General features: G+C 33.9%; 1 long non-coding RNA gene across 1 annotated transcript; it reads left to right on the top strand.

The window, feature by feature from the left end:
- Window positions 1–215: 215 nt before the first annotated feature.
- Window positions 216–2613, top strand: LOC110927550. Its single transcript, XR_002585714.1, has 3 exons — window positions 216–329; window positions 981–1067; window positions 2435–2613. It is a non-coding gene; the product is annotated as an uncharacterized LOC110927550 (long non-coding RNA).
- The last annotated feature ends 16580 nt before the right edge of the window (window positions 2614–19193 follow it).

Below are 19193 nucleotides of genomic sequence, written 5' to 3'. Positions count from 1 at the left end.
CCGGGACCCACCAAGTAACTAGGAATATAAACCTAGTTAGTTAGTGTCTTGACATAATAGAACAAATATGGTTAAAATACCCTTTAAATAACTTGTGTAAAGTTGAGGGACTAAACATGGGCAAATGTAATGATGTTTAATTAAATCAAAAAAAATTAAAACACAAAACACACATACGTGTGTTGATGTTTGCGATTTCATCAGAGCCGCAAGGAGCTCTCAAAACTCAACCCTAAAATTCAAGAAAATCATCAAATTGAAGGGGCAAATCAAGCCCGAATCGAAATCCAAGCATAGATTAGTGATCACCTCAGTAAAGGGATCATGAGGTATGCGAAATTTTACTATGTGGCTCCATCTTAAATTTTAGATGAACTTGTGAGATTCGAATCTGAGCTTGCATGTTCGTTGTTTGGATGAAACTATGTCTAGGAGTAAACCCTAGTCATTTATTTGTTGAATTGATGTTCATGGTTGTGAATTCATGATCATACACTCATGTGTCAAGTGGGTTTTGTAGAATTATGCTAAACACTAGGATTATCTTTGTTAACCTAGTGTATTCGAGCTCCATGAAGAAAATCCAGAATTTTTGATATAAAAATTTGACATGAACATGTGACATGATGCTTAAATTTTGGCTAAATAGTTAGTCAATAACTTGATTATGAATTATATGAAATCATGCACACTAGGTGTTTGTTAAAATGCCTAAATGAAAACTAAAGTGCTGAAATTGTAAATGAAATGCGTGATTGCCAAACTCGATTTATCCCGTATGATATGGGGTAATATGAATTCTAATCATGATGTTGATTTAGTTCAAATGGTATTTGTCATATGGATAACCGTAGTTAACTTTTAGAAAGTTAAACTAACCAAAGATGAAGTCGAATGGTAGATTCGACATAAAATTTGTAAGACGGAATAGTCGTAGCTAATAATGACTAAACTAACCGTCTTACGGATTATGATGATAGTTTGACTCAGGACAAGCTAGATGGAGGCTTGGGAGGAAGCGGGTCAAACGAAACAAGAAAGAAGAAAAGGCGTAACTTGGATACAAGGTAAGTTAAACTTACACCCCCTTTTTAATTACTATACACTTACTAGCGAAAATTGGCCGTGAATAATGTTAAGTAATTGAAATACGATGATCCGGCATGATACAGTGCAAGTCGGAATGAATAAAAAGGTAGGAAATCATGAATTATGGAAAAAAGGGGTAAAAAGGTAAATTAGTCATGTAATGACGAACAAATAAAAATGGTTTTGAGTAAAACGAGTTTAAGGGAAAACCGGGATAGGTTTAAAGGGGTGAAATGGTAACTAAATACCATCTCATACGGATAAATGGCCAATTAGGCTAAATGGGTCAAATGGTGTTGTTAACACCATTTGACAACTTCATTTGACAATTGCTTGTTGAGTGTTGTAATCACAGGAAACAACATAAACGTGCGTTGCTTTAACTAGAAAGATTTAAAGCAAAAAGTTATGTAAACGGGTCAATACCTTGACCCGAGCCAGGTACGCATAAATAATCTTTTAGTTAAACATATAATTTATGGTCAAATATTTAACGAAAGTCCTTCGTCGTAAAGTGAGGGACTAAAGTGGACCAAAACACCCTTGAAGGGTATATTGAGTAAACGACCCATAGGGGTTGTTTAGGAACTTGCATCAAGATTATGGAATCATTAGATATGAATAAAAGTTACAGGAATACACATTCATGGGTCAAATGCATAAAAATGATCATTTACGTAAAATGACCAACCGATGGGTAAATTTTGGGATAATAGGTTAGTTTTGCTTAATCCACCATACAAATAGTTGTGGTGGAAGATCATTTGATAAATATTGCGAAAATAAGATGCTAGAAATAAACGAGTACGAATTATGCGGAAAAGTGCTTAAATACCCTTAACAGGTCAAAATAAGCTTTTAAGTACAAACGGGTTTAAGAATATACATAAACTCGTGAATTGAACCTAATATGATAGACAACCTTGAAATTATAAGATTCATGTGAATTTGGGATCAAACAAACATGTTTGTTTGATAAACGCATGAACGGATCAAAACTTTGTAAAAAGGTATTAAGTCAAAGACTTAAAGGTCTGAAATTTTGTTATGCCGGATGTTGGATTTCAACTTCATAAGATGGATAATTGAATTACGGACGCGTAGGAAAAAGAATCGGGTAAAACGGATTAAAAACGAGAGAGTTATGCTCGTTTCCGTGAAATCGGGTTATGCTGGGAATATGCAGCAACATAATAAGAACTTGCTGTCAAAAAGGGGGCTAGGTGGGGCGTCTAGCCCCCCCTGAATCCGAAAATTGTTAAATCTTGTTCGTTTGACCCATGTAACTTGTTTAAACTTATTATTTAACTATCAAAACTAACTTTTAAGTTGGTTTTGATCATAGGTGAATGTCAAGAGTGCCCGGATGAAGATCAAGCTCGATGAAGAACCGAACACATGATAACGAAGCTTCCGCATTAAACTTTGTTTTGATTTCATAATATGAATTATGGAAACACTTAAGATTGGTATTATGAATGTTTCAAACTTGTGTGAACATTCTTGATGGAAAAGTTTTTATTAAGTCGTATTTTTATATAAAATGCATATTTTATTGATATATTAACATTAAATTAGAATGGGTCTTACAGTCAGGTTGCATATACATAATCACGTCGCATTAAATTCAAGTTTGCTTGCGTTTCGATGTAAATTTGGTGTGCGCTTTCGTATTTTGTACGTTTCCTATGTATGATTCGGATCGCATATAATACGCTTTGACTTGATAGGGTAAATTCAAGTTAGCCTGCGTTTTGACCGACCGCTAAAATGTTTTGACGGTATAAATTTGAATTACTGTATGTTTTGGCGCCGCTAAGTCTTGATGCAAAGGTGAGGGTGGTCTAGTAGTTAGGTTGAATCCTACTAAAAGAGCCAACCCGAGTTTGATTCTGTTTCTTTAGTACGGTATAAATTCGATTTACTTCACTTTTTATCCAACTACAATAATTTTATAGGTTACATTGAGTTAGATCAGATACATTGAAACACACGTTTTTATATGATTAAAGCATCACATAACGCCTAGACTAATTAATTCGATGTTTACAATGGGCCCGCGGCGTATGGTGCGCGGGTCGTATTACTAGTTAAATTTAATTATATTTCTTTTATGCCTTAATTATTATATTTTTAATACTAAGGGGCAGTTTTGTCATTTCACGTGAACTTAACTGGACAAACTAACACTCATCCAATCAGGAAACTATCCGAGTAACAAGATGTAAAACTACATGTAACATGAGTGTAATTTTAAAAACTAAAAAGTATAAATGTTATTTGGACAAACCACAGGAAATATTTGAGCATTTTATTTAAAAAGAATTAAATAATATTGAAGGGATAGGTCCGTCATCCGTGGATATTGGGGGTGGGGTTACATCCGGATCGGACGGTGGTTGTAACCCTAGTCTGGTGGCACACATGTCAGACCTGCCATCTTAATTTTATCAAAATCCTCACATTTCCCCACGGGCCGTTCTCTCTGCGTCACCGCCACGGCAATGGACAATTCTTTCATCTCCATTTTGTACAATAACTAGTTAATAATTAAATACATAAATATTTTTTTGTTAATATTCATCAAGACTTTGTTTTCATATGTATAAAACTAGTAGATGTCCCGTCCATGTTGCAAGGCGATAACCGAATAATTCTTAATCAATTAAATTAAGACTACAATAATTTTGCTATGAAAAAAAAAAACAATGATAAGACCGTAATTTTGGGCTCAGGGCAAAACTATAATTTTTCAGGACTAATGAGCCAGTGTTAGGCAGCTCCTTGACACGAAAAAAAAATTAAATGGAGTAAACGAATTAAAACAAAAACCTTTATAGTTTTGCTAAAAATAAAACTAAAACGATGGGAAAAACGTAATTTTTAAGTGAGGGCGAAATCATAATTTTAATTCAGGTTTAAAATCGTAAATTAAATGGACCTATGGGGGAGTGCCAGGAAGCTGCCAGCATGGCTATAATTTTACACTGGAGGCAAAATTGTAATTTCACCATGAAAACAAACAAAAACGATGGAGAAAATGTAAATGTAAGTTGAGGGCAAAATCGTAACTTGGCTGTGAGAAAAAAAACTAATGGCAAAAGTATAAATTTATACGGGGCAAAATCGTAATTTTGAACCGATGGCAAAATCGAAATTTTTAGCTGGGAGCAAAAGCGCTAATTTATTTTTAAATGGGGGTAAGAACATAATTTTGAGCTTATGGCAAAATCGTATTTTCAAGGGAAAAAAGCTAATGGCAAAACTGTAAATTGAAACGGGACAAAATCGTAATTTTGAACCGGGGGCAAAATCGAAATATTTAGCTGGGAGCAAAAACGCAAATTTATTTAATAGTGGGGGTAAAAACATATTTTTGAACTGATGGTAAAAGCGTAATTTTAAAGCGGGATAAAATCGTAAATTTGTTGGGCCAATAGGGGAGTGCCAAGCAGCTGTCTGGCACAATTCCTCCTGCCGCCCATGTGACCCAATAGCCAGCAGGCACTATTGCCGCCGACATTGGTCTTTGTAGTAGTTGACAATAAAATAAAATAAAATAAAATATTTATTCCTCCCAAAATACAAACGTCTGATTTATTTTTTTTCTTACAAATCTATACTATATAATAAAAGAAACCTGTTTTGTGACACTTGTCATTCTCTCATTTAGTTGAGTAAAATTATTAATAATACTAATAATAATAATATTTAATCTAATCTAATACAAATAATAATAATATTTAATCTAATCTAATACAAATTCTTATTATTAATTCAATAACCTATTGTTAAACTAAAACTTCAATAGAATCTTAAATCCTAGCTGAACAAGTTTTGAAATTCATAATAATATTAATATGTTAGACTAAATATATTATTGATATATATAACTAAAATTATTATCAATGATATTAATAATAGGTTTAGAATCAAATACAAAGATTCAAAAAATAAGAAGTCGTAGAAATGGTATAAAATAGACTTTGATTGACCTCATTCAACCGACATTAGAGCCGTCTTATGGAACTCTACGACATTAATTAATATGTACGAGTTGATGGGTTACATTTATATTAACTCATTTATGTCAATATGGTATGTAAATGTTTTGTCTTTGTTTTGCATTTACAGGAAATATCTATACTATATAGTTTAAATTGTTCAACCCGTGTAACACACAGGGAACTAACCTAGTTAATGAATATTTAGAAATTACTGAGTATTTATAAAAAGGATTTTTTTTTTGTATTAATCGAAGTAAATTGAGAATTATTTAATGATTATTAGTTATGTTAAGCACTTCTAAACAAAATAATAATAATAATAATAATAATAATAATAATAATAATAATAATAAAAATAAAAATAAAGAATAATTACAACTCGGAATGCCATATATGCATATTTTATAAAATATTTTAGTTTGTTTTTTCTTTGTTAGTATTAGTTTGATAAAACAACACAAACACAACAAACCACCACACATGATCTCTAGAGTCGATCACAAAAAGTTTTTGATAGGGTTCATGATTAGTATCTTTGTATTGACCTATGATGTAATTCTAGTGACACAATACTAATGTGCACGTGTAATAGTACTAATTTTGGCATAAGAAACACCAGTATTCGGAATTATCTCTTCCTGATGTTTATGTGTCACTCGGCATTGACAATTGTATTGTAATTGTACTTAATGGTCTATGAGAAGTAGAAGTCTCAAGCCACTCCTTTTAAATAGATTCGAAAATAACTTCCAACAAAAGTGAAGTCAAGGTAAAGAAGCTAGAAGTTCAAATAATTGATGCAAATTAAGTTTAGACTATTGACAACTTACAAAGATTATTGGTTGTGAAATCTAATAAGCGTTCATAAACACATTAAGGGGCTATTTGTTTAGCTCTTAGGCTGGTGGGTGTGGTTTGAAGCCCTTAGGGGCTTTATAGTGTCACGTCAGATCCACGTATGCTCCACATAAGCGAGAGACTCTTAATGGTTCAAACCTCTTACTGGTTCAGCACTTGATAGTTCAGACTGTTTGTTTTGCAAACAGATGTATGTCTAGATGTATGTTTATGTGCTCTTTTAAGCTTGTTATTTCATTTTTCTATTTATTTCGTAAAACATAAAATTAAGGTTTATTAATAAGAACTATAGTTACCGAAATCATTGTGTGGGTCACAAAACAAAAATGGATCCCCTTTTACTTATATTACTCTTAACTAGGATTTGAGTCCCCGCGCGCTTCGCAGCGCAAGCGGTCGAAATAATTACTGTGTTAAACATGTTTTGAAAATCAAATTTTGTTTTCTAAAGGTCAACAAATTTATTATGACACAAAGGTCCAACAGGTTGCTAGCTTACACCAATATAGTACACCATATTCAATAAACATTATTACATACATTCACTATCACCCCATCCTATTTACATTGAAACTATTCCAAATATTCCAATCCAAATTCATATGTTTGGAGCGTGCAGACCCAAAAAAAGGAAACCTCTTTACATCTCCCATGATCAAATACTACTTTGTTTTGACACCTCCATAAGCACCAAAATACCGTGTGGTAAATTGCTGGTATCATTTTTTTGAACTTTGCCGAGCCGCCAACATACAAGTGTAAATCAAGATCTCTTACCAAGAATGCGTATATCGGAAGTAGCTTGCACCATTGCAAAACAAACTGCGAAACCTTTCAAGCAAAACAACACGTCACAAACAAATGTTCCGTCAACTCTTGCTCCTAGCCACATTGAACAAATGCATGTAGGCACAATTATATTTCTCCTGGCCAATGCGCATCCCGTCGATAACCTGTCTAAGTTCGACCTCCATGTGAGAATCACAACTATTTGTTTCTTTGTTGTATGCAACAGAACCTTCTTCTATATCACCATGTTTTTTTTTTTTTTTGGAAAAAAGAAGCAGCATTTAACTTTTTCAAGGAGACAAATTGCCAATATAAAGCTTTGTGCTTGATGACTACCACTTGTGGTACTTACACCTTCACAGGCTAGGATGCAAACCGCAGTTCGGCCCTAAAATATATAAAAAATATTTTAGTCGATCAAGAACCATAAAGGGCAACGCGACCAAGTAAAAAAAATGTGATTTTAAGTGCGGGTACACTCGCTAACAGTTTTTAATCTCCGTTTCCATATTTTCATTTATCATCACAAAAATAATGTTAGTAAAGAGATTTAGGAGGCCTTTTTGTATTTGAATACACCTGGAAGATGTGCGGAACAACTCTTGATTACCGTTGGTCGATTAATCATCATGGCATTTTGTAAACCCCACAACGCGTACATTGTCCGCTTCCCATCTGCAAAACATTAACAACCAATAAAGGCATTGCCACCACATACTTTCAATAGAATTCTTTATTGAAGAAGTACATGTATTTATCAACCCAAACAATTACGTTAAGTCATGTGTGACTAAAACCAAAGATAACTCATCTTCTCTTCTTTAAAGAAGAAAACCAAAAAAAGTCATCCGTGTGTACAAGTTCATGTTTTCTAATAAGGATCGATTTCTGAAGCACAATATCCCTAGTATCAAGTATGCCCTAATTGAAAATGCATATGTAAAATAATCTAACAATATTGTTACAAATAGTTCCCCATTTGTGAATTGTAAGTATAGGGGATCTAAACACCACCTTCATAAAACTGGTTCTTAAAGAACAGAACACAACAAAAACCCACATAAAACGAAATCCATAGTTGTAAAAACCGGGCTCAGAATTTCAAAATCAAGAGTACACCATGGCTGCAAGGGGGCTGCAGGTGAACACCAACCAACCACCTACCCTGCCACGCCAAGGTAACATCAACATCCAATTTACAATCAAACATATAAATTCATCATAGCCACACAAAAACTATAAGGTGATACAAATGATAAACCCAAGCCAACCATCCACAAAAACTTTGAAGAATTAGATGAAGATTTAATCGACACCATTCACCAACAATAACATTCTCTACGCAACCATGACACAGATCCTCGACCACCACATTGACAAAAAGAGGCGGCCGCGTCGACGACCTCGACACAAAGGTCGGACACCATCTAACACCGAGAATGAAAGCAGGATTTTTTCACGCCCGCTGTCTGTGGTAGGGTTAATCGAAAGTTAATATGAAGGCATCTACTGCCGCAAATATCATCAAATAGTTCCACCGTCACCATCAATACAACCCGTACATTAAACAATTCTAACTCCAACATAATCATTCAATCAATCTCATAAAATAAAGCAAACAAAAAACGAAATCACCAACACCAATCGACTCAGATCTGAAAAGGTCATCATCGTCATTGAACCCGCTGTGTGCCGCTATGGTTGCAACCGGAGTTGCCATACCAAGTAGCAAGCCACCATCATCATCGGGTCGTCAACGACCCTCTATTTTCTTAAAAAAGGGGTAAGATGTAATGCCGAAAGACAAGCTTCTCAATGGGGGATAACCACCCAAATAGGCCAATCGGAACAAACCAAAACCAAAACCATTACTCATATCCGTTACTATATTAATACAGAGTATACAGTCTCTGTGTCACAAACCCTAAAATTTTCATTAAAGGCGGTCAAAAACACCACAAATTGAATATTCAACGTCAATCCAAAACAAACCCAAAGATTTCACTTACAAGGAAGAAAATATAAGCAAACCCAATTTCTGGTCTGCAAGATTAAGAAACCCCAAATAGCAAATTTTGTGATTTTCTCACATGAACACTAAAAAAGTATTAATGGAAAGTGATACCCAGGGTTGATTATAGGGTTGATTATATGGATTATATGAACGTTAACAAACCAGACGGTTGAGCGGCGACGGTTTTCTGGTGGTGGGTGGGCAGTTGGTCGCCGGCAGAGAGACATAGTAGAGCCATGTCGTCGTGGTGCAACGGTGGTGACCCGGTCACCGCCCCTTCGCTCTCCGTCTCCTCCCGTCATTCTCTCTCTCTTTTGAGGCTTTTAAAGAGGTGCAAAGGTGGAAGACACATGTCTCAAATATGGATGACCGCCCAAATAGGTCAATCGGGACAAACCACGTTCAAAAACCATTGTTCATTTCCATTGCTTAATTAATAGATTTAGATTGAGATCTACAAGTGGTATAAAAACAGAGTGGCAAATTATCATCTAAAATCAAGAAATGAAAAGGGGATCTCACTAGATCATCTATGCAACTTTGTTTCTTATTCTCTTAAGGATAAATATAACGTGTTCAATTTCCTTTGACATATTTATAATGTTCTATAAACAAACAAATACTTCTAAAACTCGAAATCACTAATTTAAACTTGAATGATAAAGAAATATAGAACTTATTGGTTTTCATGATATTAAAATTTAAGATTACGTTAATACCACGAAGGCCTGAAATCTACAAACCCTGAAAGAAAGATTTGAAAATCACAAAGAAATAATCTCAAATTTGACCTTCTAATGAAGAAAAGGGGAAAAAAGATATTAAAGTTACTTGCATTATAAAAAAGAGATATCAACTTAATTTGTTTTCGTTGTTACATGATATGAGCTTATTTAAGAAATCCTGTAAAGGGCCATCAATCACAGCATTGATGATTGACTTGAGCGCTTACTACTACTATATCCAAGATTGATCAACAACTTGTTGTATGGTGGTAAGCTTGAAGCCTTCAACTTATACCGATTAGATGATCCCGTGTTCGCATACACTGTTGGGTAGTCCAAGCCCACCATTTCTGGTTTAAGAGAAAACCTGCTGCCCGAAGACCCATTACGGTTAAACCTAGTTGAGATCAGATTCCACTTGAAACATGTGACCTTCAATCCTGAATCTTCACTTACCCTCAAATACCAGTTGAACTACAACTTATTGGCTTTAACTATTAATTGTTAATTAAGGGGAATGATCAACTAAAAAGTAGATTTTGTCTAAGTAGGCTAAGAAGGATTGTGATGATGTTATGTGACACTCCATATAAGTAGGAAGGAAATGCGTTTTAGTCCTTATAAATACGAGTGAAAACGACATGTGACACCCTTTTGTTTTCTAAAAAATATAACAAAAGTACAAAAAATCTAGCACAAATATAGTACAAAAAATATAGCACAAAAATACAGTATAAAAAATATAACACAAAAAAATCTAGCACAAAAAATATAACACGAAAAAATTCATCACAAAAAATTGAGAAAAAAAATCAAGACAAAAAAAAAATTAGCACAAAGAATTTAACACAAAAATATAGTACAAAAATTTAGCATAAAAAAATGTTATACAACATAGAAATTCAACACATTTTTATGGGTTTTTTAATCGTCATATTTTATATAGCAATATGGTATTTAAATTAAAGATAAAAAACGCTCGATTTTATAGTGAAATTTTTATGAAAAATATTGTCGTATAAAAAATTATGAACTTTTAAAAAATGAGGGTGAAATATGCATGTGCCTTGTATGTGGAGAGAGAAAGTCAATAAATAGGATTTTCACAAAATACCCTTACACTCCTTTTTTTTCTTACATTTCATCTTTTCATCTTATCCATTGATTTCAAAAATGAATAGTTAAAATTATTTTCATCATACTTAGACAAAATGAACTTTTTATTTGATCTTATCCATGTTAATTAATAAATTAGTTAGATTAACCTTTTAATTAACTTCTGACTACAAGAATAATTGTTAATTAATAAATTAGTTAGATTAACCTTTTAATTAACTTCTGACTACAAGAATAATCATAAACATTGCTGCGTGCAACATCTTTGTTAACTAATATCTAATTGTTAGCATCATGTCACCACTTTAAAACACACATGCGATCTTACCTATGAATCGTTACAGCCAACAAAGTAACAAGGTTAAAGTGGTAGTTTCTTTAAATATTTGGGCAAGAGGTTTGGTCACATGGGAGGCATGTGAGGGTGGAGCCCACTATGGGTGAATTAGTGTGGAAATGGGCATGCAACCCGTTTTACCGGAGAAAGGTCTCATTGTCGGGCTATTTGCTTCTCCTCGATCCCAATTTTTTACCAACTTTTCTTTGTGTTCGTATTAGTTTTGACTTCCAATGTTGCAACAAGTTTAGCTGTAATACATGGGTTAGATCGGCTTCCGGTCTTCGTTATCTTAACCATTTTCTAATGGGTTGTTGCATTTTATCACTTCAAACTATTGGTTATTGGATTTTATCACTCCTAACTATTGGGTATTAGCTGCCACCACTCCTAATGATCACTTTGACTCCCATCACTCCCAACTTAACACCTTGTGTGTTGTGTGTTGTGTCACTCCGGTTGAGTGGTTTTGGCTCCTCTTTTGTCTTTTATGAGCAGATTCATCTGCAATCATTAGTAATTCACAAAGTGTTAGCCTAATATCATTAATAACACAAGTCAAACGCTAAGAAATGTTCATCTGCAGAATGACACAACACACAAAGTGTTAAGCTGGGAGTGGTATGAGTCAAAGTGATAGTTAGGAGTGGCAGCGGACAATACCCAATAATTAGGAGTGATAAAATCCAATAACACTTTTTAAATAAATGGGTTGAATTGGATAAAAAGATTTGCTTAGAAACTCATGTGAACACGGGCACCAAATGGGTAACTCTTGTAGTAAGGTTTATTAAGTTTTAAGTTATAACTCATTCAAATGAGTTATCACTTATTATCACCCATGATCATTGTTTGTTGTCCTTAACGTTGACAACACTGCCAACACCACCAGTAATAATTAAATTGGGAGATTTTGAGGAGGGGGGGGGGGGGGTTAGACAGAAGTAATTCTCCGTTAAGAAAACAAGGATCTATAGGTCATATACAGAGCTAGATACTTAAATCATAAACAAAGGGGAGAAGCAGGGCCGTCTTCGAAAATCCTTAAAAAGGGAGGGGGGGGGGGGTTAGACAGAAGTAATTCTCCGTTAAGAAAACAAGGATCTATAGATCATATACAGAGCTAGATACTTAAATCATAAACAAAGGGGAGAAGCAGGGCCGTCTTCGAAAATCCTTAAAAAAATTTAGGCCTTGAGCGAGTTGAGAAATACGGGCCCTTATTGGGCCAATTTAAAAGGGTTTAAACTTTAGTTAGGTTTAAACTTTAATTAAACTATTGGGCCAATTTTATATAGTTTCAAACTTTACTAAACGGTATTGATGAGTAAAAGAGTAAAAGCTTAATTTAAAATAAGTTTTAGTGTTTATTGAGCTTAAAATAATATAATATTATGTTATGTTAAAAAAACTTAAAAAATCTATAATATAAGATTAAACAAAATAACTTTTAATAATAATATTTACAAGACCTATAATACTAGAGAATTCATGTGAGACATAACTTTAGCTACTGTAAATTGTTGTGTCAATTTTAATTATATTTGGAGAAAAAAGAAATTTAGATAAAAAAGATAAATATTTATATACTAGCCACTTTGGTGGGCCAAATCAGAGGATACAAAAAAGTATGCAGATACTATCGAACTTAGAAATGGAGGCCCTGAAACAATGTAGACAAAAATATATATTGAGGTTCAGAAAAAAAAAAGCTAAATAGATACAGGATCGATCCCACGTCAATTGTGAAAACAAGATAGCAGACAACCAATTCAGCTGCATTAAAGCTTATGAAACAGGGTTTTATATATATATATATATATATATATATATATATATATATATATATATATATATATATATATATATATATATATAAGAGTTAAATGTCATTTTAGTCCCTGTGGTTTGGGCCATTTTACCAGTTTAGTCCAAAGGTTTCATTTTTAACCTGTGGGTCCAAAAAGGTTTCATAGTTGCCATTTTAGTCCACTGGGTTAACTTCATCCATTTTTTCTGTTAACGAGAAGTCCAATTCGATCATTTTATATGGTTGAATTGCCCTTTTAGTTAACAGAATTACATACAAAATGACCAAATTGACCTTCTCGTTAACAGAAAAATGGATGAAGTTAACCAAGTGGACTAAAATGGCAACTGTGAAACCTTTTTGGACCCACAGGTTAAAAATAAAACATTTGGACTAAACTGGCAAAATGACCCAAACCAAAGGGACTAAAATGGCATTTAACTCTATTTATAAAAAAAAAATTTGAACCCTAAAAGGTTTTGGGTCCTGTTCGGTGGCCCACCCTACACTTCCTTTGAGCCGCGGTCGTGGGGAGAAGGTGAAATTACAAAATGTTTTATAACTATTTAGATTAACAAAACACATAAAGATGATATTGTTATCTCAATGAATAATGTGCTTTTTAGTTATTTCGTGAAATATGTTATTAGACAAAAGAAATTATTCGTTAAAAAGCAAGGAGCTATAGACCAAATACAGAGCTAGATATATAAGTCATAAACAAAGGGGAGAAGGTGAAATTAGTAAATGGTTTATAACTATTTAGATAAACAAAACAAAATAAATAACAAAGGGGAGAAGGTGAAATTAGAAAACGATTTATAACTATTTAAATAAATAAAACAAATAAGATGATATTATCAATGCATAATGTGCTTTTTAATTATTTCGTGAAATATGTTATTATAAATAAATGTTCTATTATGAAAGTGGTTGATATGATATTTATAGTGTTTTGAAAATATGAGGTATGGTGATGGTGTTATAAAATTCAAAAGAATGAATGGAATCGGATTTGTAGGTATAGAAGTAAATGAAATATATGAAGTAAACAAAATAATCCCAAAAAAAAAAAAAAAAAACCCACAAAGGCAATACAAGCAATAATTTTATATTAGACTATAGAGTATGGGGCGGGGTTAGGGTGTGGGTTGGGTGAAAACGTCCAAGTCATCACCTCGGGTGGACTTGGCTTTCGGCGTGGCCCTTTGGGCGGGGGATTCAACCCGGGCGTTGGGCATGCCTAACGGTCCTATGTGGCCGGCTCTTACTGGCTTATTGGCTAAGACATAGCGGGCCATGTTTAAATTTTAAAATATAATCGTTTGGCCAAGCCAAACGGTTCACCCACCCACCTGTCCACATCGCTATATAACCCCCAACCCAAGTCACCTACCCGGACCGCTAGCCACAAACACTTGATTGATGGCCTCTTCGACGCACGAGGAAGAGCTAGCCCTTGTCACGAGCGTCGTGAACGCGATGAAGGGCCGCCAACCGGGTGAGACCCGTTACTGGCCGGAAGCTTTCGCTAGCTACCGGCACAATTTAAACGCGTGCCAACACAAGTGGCGCGAGCTACGACCGAAACTCGATCGTTTTAAAGCCTACTACGACAGCGTCCCGGGCGGTGAGATAAGTCACGAAGACCGGGTGGCGGTGGCCAACTTCGAGTTCCGGGGCAAGGAGCGGAAGCCGTTTGACAAGCTCGCCCGTTTCGAAATCTACCTAACGCTTTAGTTTTTTTTTTTTTTTTTGTGATCTTTTTTTTTTAGAATTTTGTAATTTTTAGGAAATTTTAATAAAATTTTAGGCTTTTTTTTAAATGTTGTGTGTATTTTTTAATTTTAGGTTTTTTTATTTTAACAAACCTGGCCAAGCCACGCGGGCTAGCTACGCCCCGCAATACCCCACGGACACGTCACTCACCAGCGAGGGGCTCGAATTCCACGTGTCAACCCATGCCCCAAGTTCCCGCCCCACCATATCCCACGGTCTTGGTGGAAAAAACTAGGGACATGGGGCCACAACCCCTCCTCGCCCCCATTAACCTCTGTCGTTGCCAAGAGTATTCATTTGGGGAGGTATTAGGGGCACAACAGTTAACAGCATAACCCAAATAACCTAATTTGAAAGAATCAATTAAATAGTTACACTTCATTTTTAATAAAAAGTACCCAAACCACTTGAGGTGGTTTGGTTTACCTATTTTGAACCGAATGTTGCAGCCAATCATTGGGTAGTAGAAACCAATTTCACAAACCGAATGTTGAAGCCAAAGGGTTGACGCCAGTATTACCAAAGCCCGATTAAACTGAGCTATGTCCTGAGTACCCTTAGCATCTTCATTTACACCGAGTTCTTATCAATTCCTGATTTTTAGAGAAATATTAGCTAACCTATAACTCAATCAGAAGCTTCATTGATTTCCATATTATACAAATTCCACTATCCATTCCCTAATATCATTCCTCAAATTTTTATGAGTGATAAAAGAGAAAATGGTAATAAAAAAAGAATAATATAATTGAAGACAGATAAATATGAGGAATAAAATGTGATAGGTTTTAAACAAATCTAAGGATAAATGTAAATGCATGAGAATAGGAAACCTAATGTGAATGCTCTAACTCGTATCAATATTTATTTAACTTTTATTTTGAACTTAAATATATTTTGTTAACCATAATGAATTGAAGATGATGAATTCTCAGAACCTCCTTCGAATGAAAGAACTTGAGAGGGTCTCACAGGCATCTCTCTTCGAGCGGCAGTGCAAGCTCGGATGGTGTTAGCGCTGGCAGAAAGTCCTGGATTAGTTTGTACCGGTGTAGGTCCCTGAGTGGTGACTTGTCCCCCTTGATGTTGTGGCATTGGATTAGTATAGATCCCCAGTAGCTTCAGTGACATTGGCGGCTTTAAGGTATGCCTTAACTTCGTTCCAATTGAGAAGATTTTCATCTAGATGACATCACGCAAAGTATGACACTCTTCGATGGTACGATAACACTAGTCTTTTAGGTATGTTCTTGACTAGGGTCGTCCTCGAAAATCTGTAGGTCCTGGACGAACAAAAAATACGGGCCTCTAAAATATAAAAATTTTATATAATTTTTTTTTTAAAATATCTGAAAATGAATTAAAACTTGTGGGAATCACCCGCATTTGCGACGGGCCGCTTTAAACTCAAATTTATGTGGAAATGTAGATAAAAATCACATCATACGCGCATTTGCACATCGAAACGTAGAAAGAAAACACGTTGTAAGGGTGTATTCAGAAAATACAGAAAAATTACGAGACGTCGTAATTTTTAAAAGTCATTATTTAAGATCATGTAAAACCACCGTAATCCATCCAAATTTGTTTGGAAAATACATCAAGTTGAAAGAAAAACAAAATAAGAATTTTTTTTTCATAATTTTTTTTGAAACATGCAAAGTTAATTGTAGATTAAATAATAATTTAAATAATCATTTTTGAACTGAATTTATGAAGTAACTAAATGATTCTCATTTAATGTAACTTGATAAAATTAGACAATTAATGTCATCTACTGTTAATGAATTGGTAACAAAAAAATAAAATCAAAATAAAACTACACTAAACCTAAGGACAACGAGATTATAAGACCATGTGTAGTGGTTAAACAAAATAATGCCCCCACCATGGGGTATTATTCGACACGTGACAGTCCAGTAAGCATGGGGCGTTATTGCAAAAGTGGCGTAGTGAGAATAATGCCTGATAATGCCCCTTCCAATCATTAAACAAAAAAAAAAAAAACTATTTTCTCATTGGTGGGTCAAACACAGTCAACCATTTCACAAACCATGTTAGGCGTTTTATATATAATGCCCCACCAATTTTTTTTTTTCAAAAATAATGACCTATGTAATGGGGAAGGGGGCGTTTTTTGCCCTATAATGCCCTATAATGCCCCACTACACATGGTCTAACTCATGTCTTCTTGTTCTTAAAATGATATCCAACCACCAAACCAAGCGGTTCACCATGCTATTTTTCGATTTAGTGCTTATATATCCTAATTTTTACAGCATAAAATTTATTAAAAACAAAGAATTTTTGGACTCCCGGAGGGTTTGAACGCTGAGCCGTCGCCCACTCCATCCTGCCCCGCCCCATCCGGGCTGGTCCTGTTTTCTACGTCCATACAATATCACTCCCTCTTTAAAGTTTTTTATAGCTAATTTATCATTTCCATGAGTGTGGACGTCCTTACAACATCACTCCCTTTTTAACTATATGATATTATATTATATTATAATAAATATCAACGTACGAGATAATATTAATGGTTTCAAATAATGGTTGTATTTGATCTGAGTACTCTGACATCGAAAAGAAATTAATCACCTAGCTAACTTACTTCAGTAAATGAATAAATACTATGTAACGCAACTTACTATGATTCAGTGTATTCCAACTATAGTAGTTATCTTTTATAAGTTACTTCTGATGGTGTCTTTAAGAATCCATGTAGCATGTTCGAGCTCAAGAAAATGTATTATTTTGTAATGCTTTATTATTATAATTTTTTAAAATTAAATGAGTATTGGGCTCACTAAAACTAATGCCAATGAGGTATCTTCTAAACAAAAAAAATGTTTTGTAAATGGGCCTATATTTGAAGCTGGTATGTATATACTATTTAAAAAAATTAACACACACACACACACACACATATATATAGAGGCCGGTTATCATACAATATGCCTATTCATACATTACGTACGCTATAACCACAACCGTCAGATCATCTCAATTAAACCCCGTGCTTAACTATTAAATTAATCAAATTAAAATATATATATGAAACCGCCAAGGTTAAAATCGTCCATTACGAAATCAAAAACCCTTGATAATCAGCAAACAAAAACTCAAAATCATAACGTAAGATTCTTATTCAAAATCGTATTCGAAAATCCAAGAAGTAATAAAAAAATCGATCGATTCTTATTCACCAACTCCTTCTGCAAATTGAATTTCTGATGAATTTGCAGGTTCAGAACTGAAACAAATCGATAGACCGTCTATCGAAGAAGATGATGCAGGATGAAAATCAAATAAAATATGCGAAATACACATCAAACGTGCGAAAAACATTGCAGACAAAAGAAAGGTTGGGTTTTTTTTTTTGTAAAGTTTGCGAAATCATATAACATAACATGCGATTAAAAAAAAGGTAATAATAGATGTCTTATGATGTGCGAATTCATGATTTAGAAACATGCGATTTCAAAAAAAGTTTATAATCTTTGAAATTTCTTATAATTTGCGAATTCATAATTTTACACATGCGATTTCAAAAAAAGTTAATTATCTTTGATATTTCTTATAGTTTGCGAATACGTTTTCGAACCATATGCGATTTTGAATAAAATGCTGCTAAAACTTTCAAATAACTTTCTCCTAAAAATTGCAAAAAATAAAAAAAAATTACGAATTAATAACTAAAAATTAACTATTTTATATAAAAACAATTAATTTATTACCGATGTGACTGTAATTTGACATGTAATGATCAATTTTATCATAAATACTACTGAACTTACCACCCTACCTATATAATAAATTTACTATTTTAATATAAAATACCCAAGTAACTACCTTCCATATTAAGACATAGAACACAAAAACACACACAACACACCCACAAAAAATGGCATCTGAAGATTCAGAAAAAATAAAAAACATTGCAATAAAGGAGCTATTGTCAACTCACACGTTGACAGAAATAAGCACCGATGTCACATCTTCTCATTTGATTCTTGATGTGCAGGGGAAAATTCTTGAAGAAATCAAGAAAAATCAAGAGATGTGGGAGAGACTACTTGAAGAACCACAATCAAGCTTCAGAGACGCAACTTTGGATCACATAAAGGAACAGTCTCAAGCTGATGACTTAGCCTTCTCCTTCCTGAAAGATGCTCTAAACACTATGAAGGAGAAGATGGAGTTTAGCTCGACTGAACGTGACAAAATCTTTGCTTCAAGTAACTAAATTTCTGTTTAATCGTTTTATGGTTTTAGCTGTGTTAGACAATAACAACTACTTTATATTTTGGGTACATGTTTTGAACACTTCTTATGCTTTATTATAATATAAAATCGCATGAATGATTTAGTCATCTTTGTCACAAAAAAAAAAAAAAAAACAAGATAACTCAAAATCGCATGTACTAAAGGTGAAATCGCATGTAAGACTAATTATAAACTGATGCATATAAAATCGCATGTTTCTATACTAAATCGCATGAATGAATGATATAAACAGATGAATATAAAATCGCATGTGTTTCGTATAAAATCGCATGTACATTAAAAAAAATTAATCTTCCTTATCTGAAACCTCCTCCCACTGATCTTCTTCTTCAGAGCCGTCATCAGTACTACCACTGTAATCTTCAAACTCATCTTCCTCTTC

Source organism: Helianthus annuus, chromosome 3 (assembly GCF_002127325.2).
Source record: "Helianthus annuus cultivar XRQ/B chromosome 3, HanXRQr2.0-SUNRISE, whole genome shotgun sequence".
Classification (NCBI taxonomy): domain Eukaryota; kingdom Viridiplantae; phylum Streptophyta; class Magnoliopsida; order Asterales; family Asteraceae; genus Helianthus; species Helianthus annuus.
Note: the sequence above shows the minus strand (reverse complement) of the source record. Positions and strands in the feature narration are given on the sequence as shown.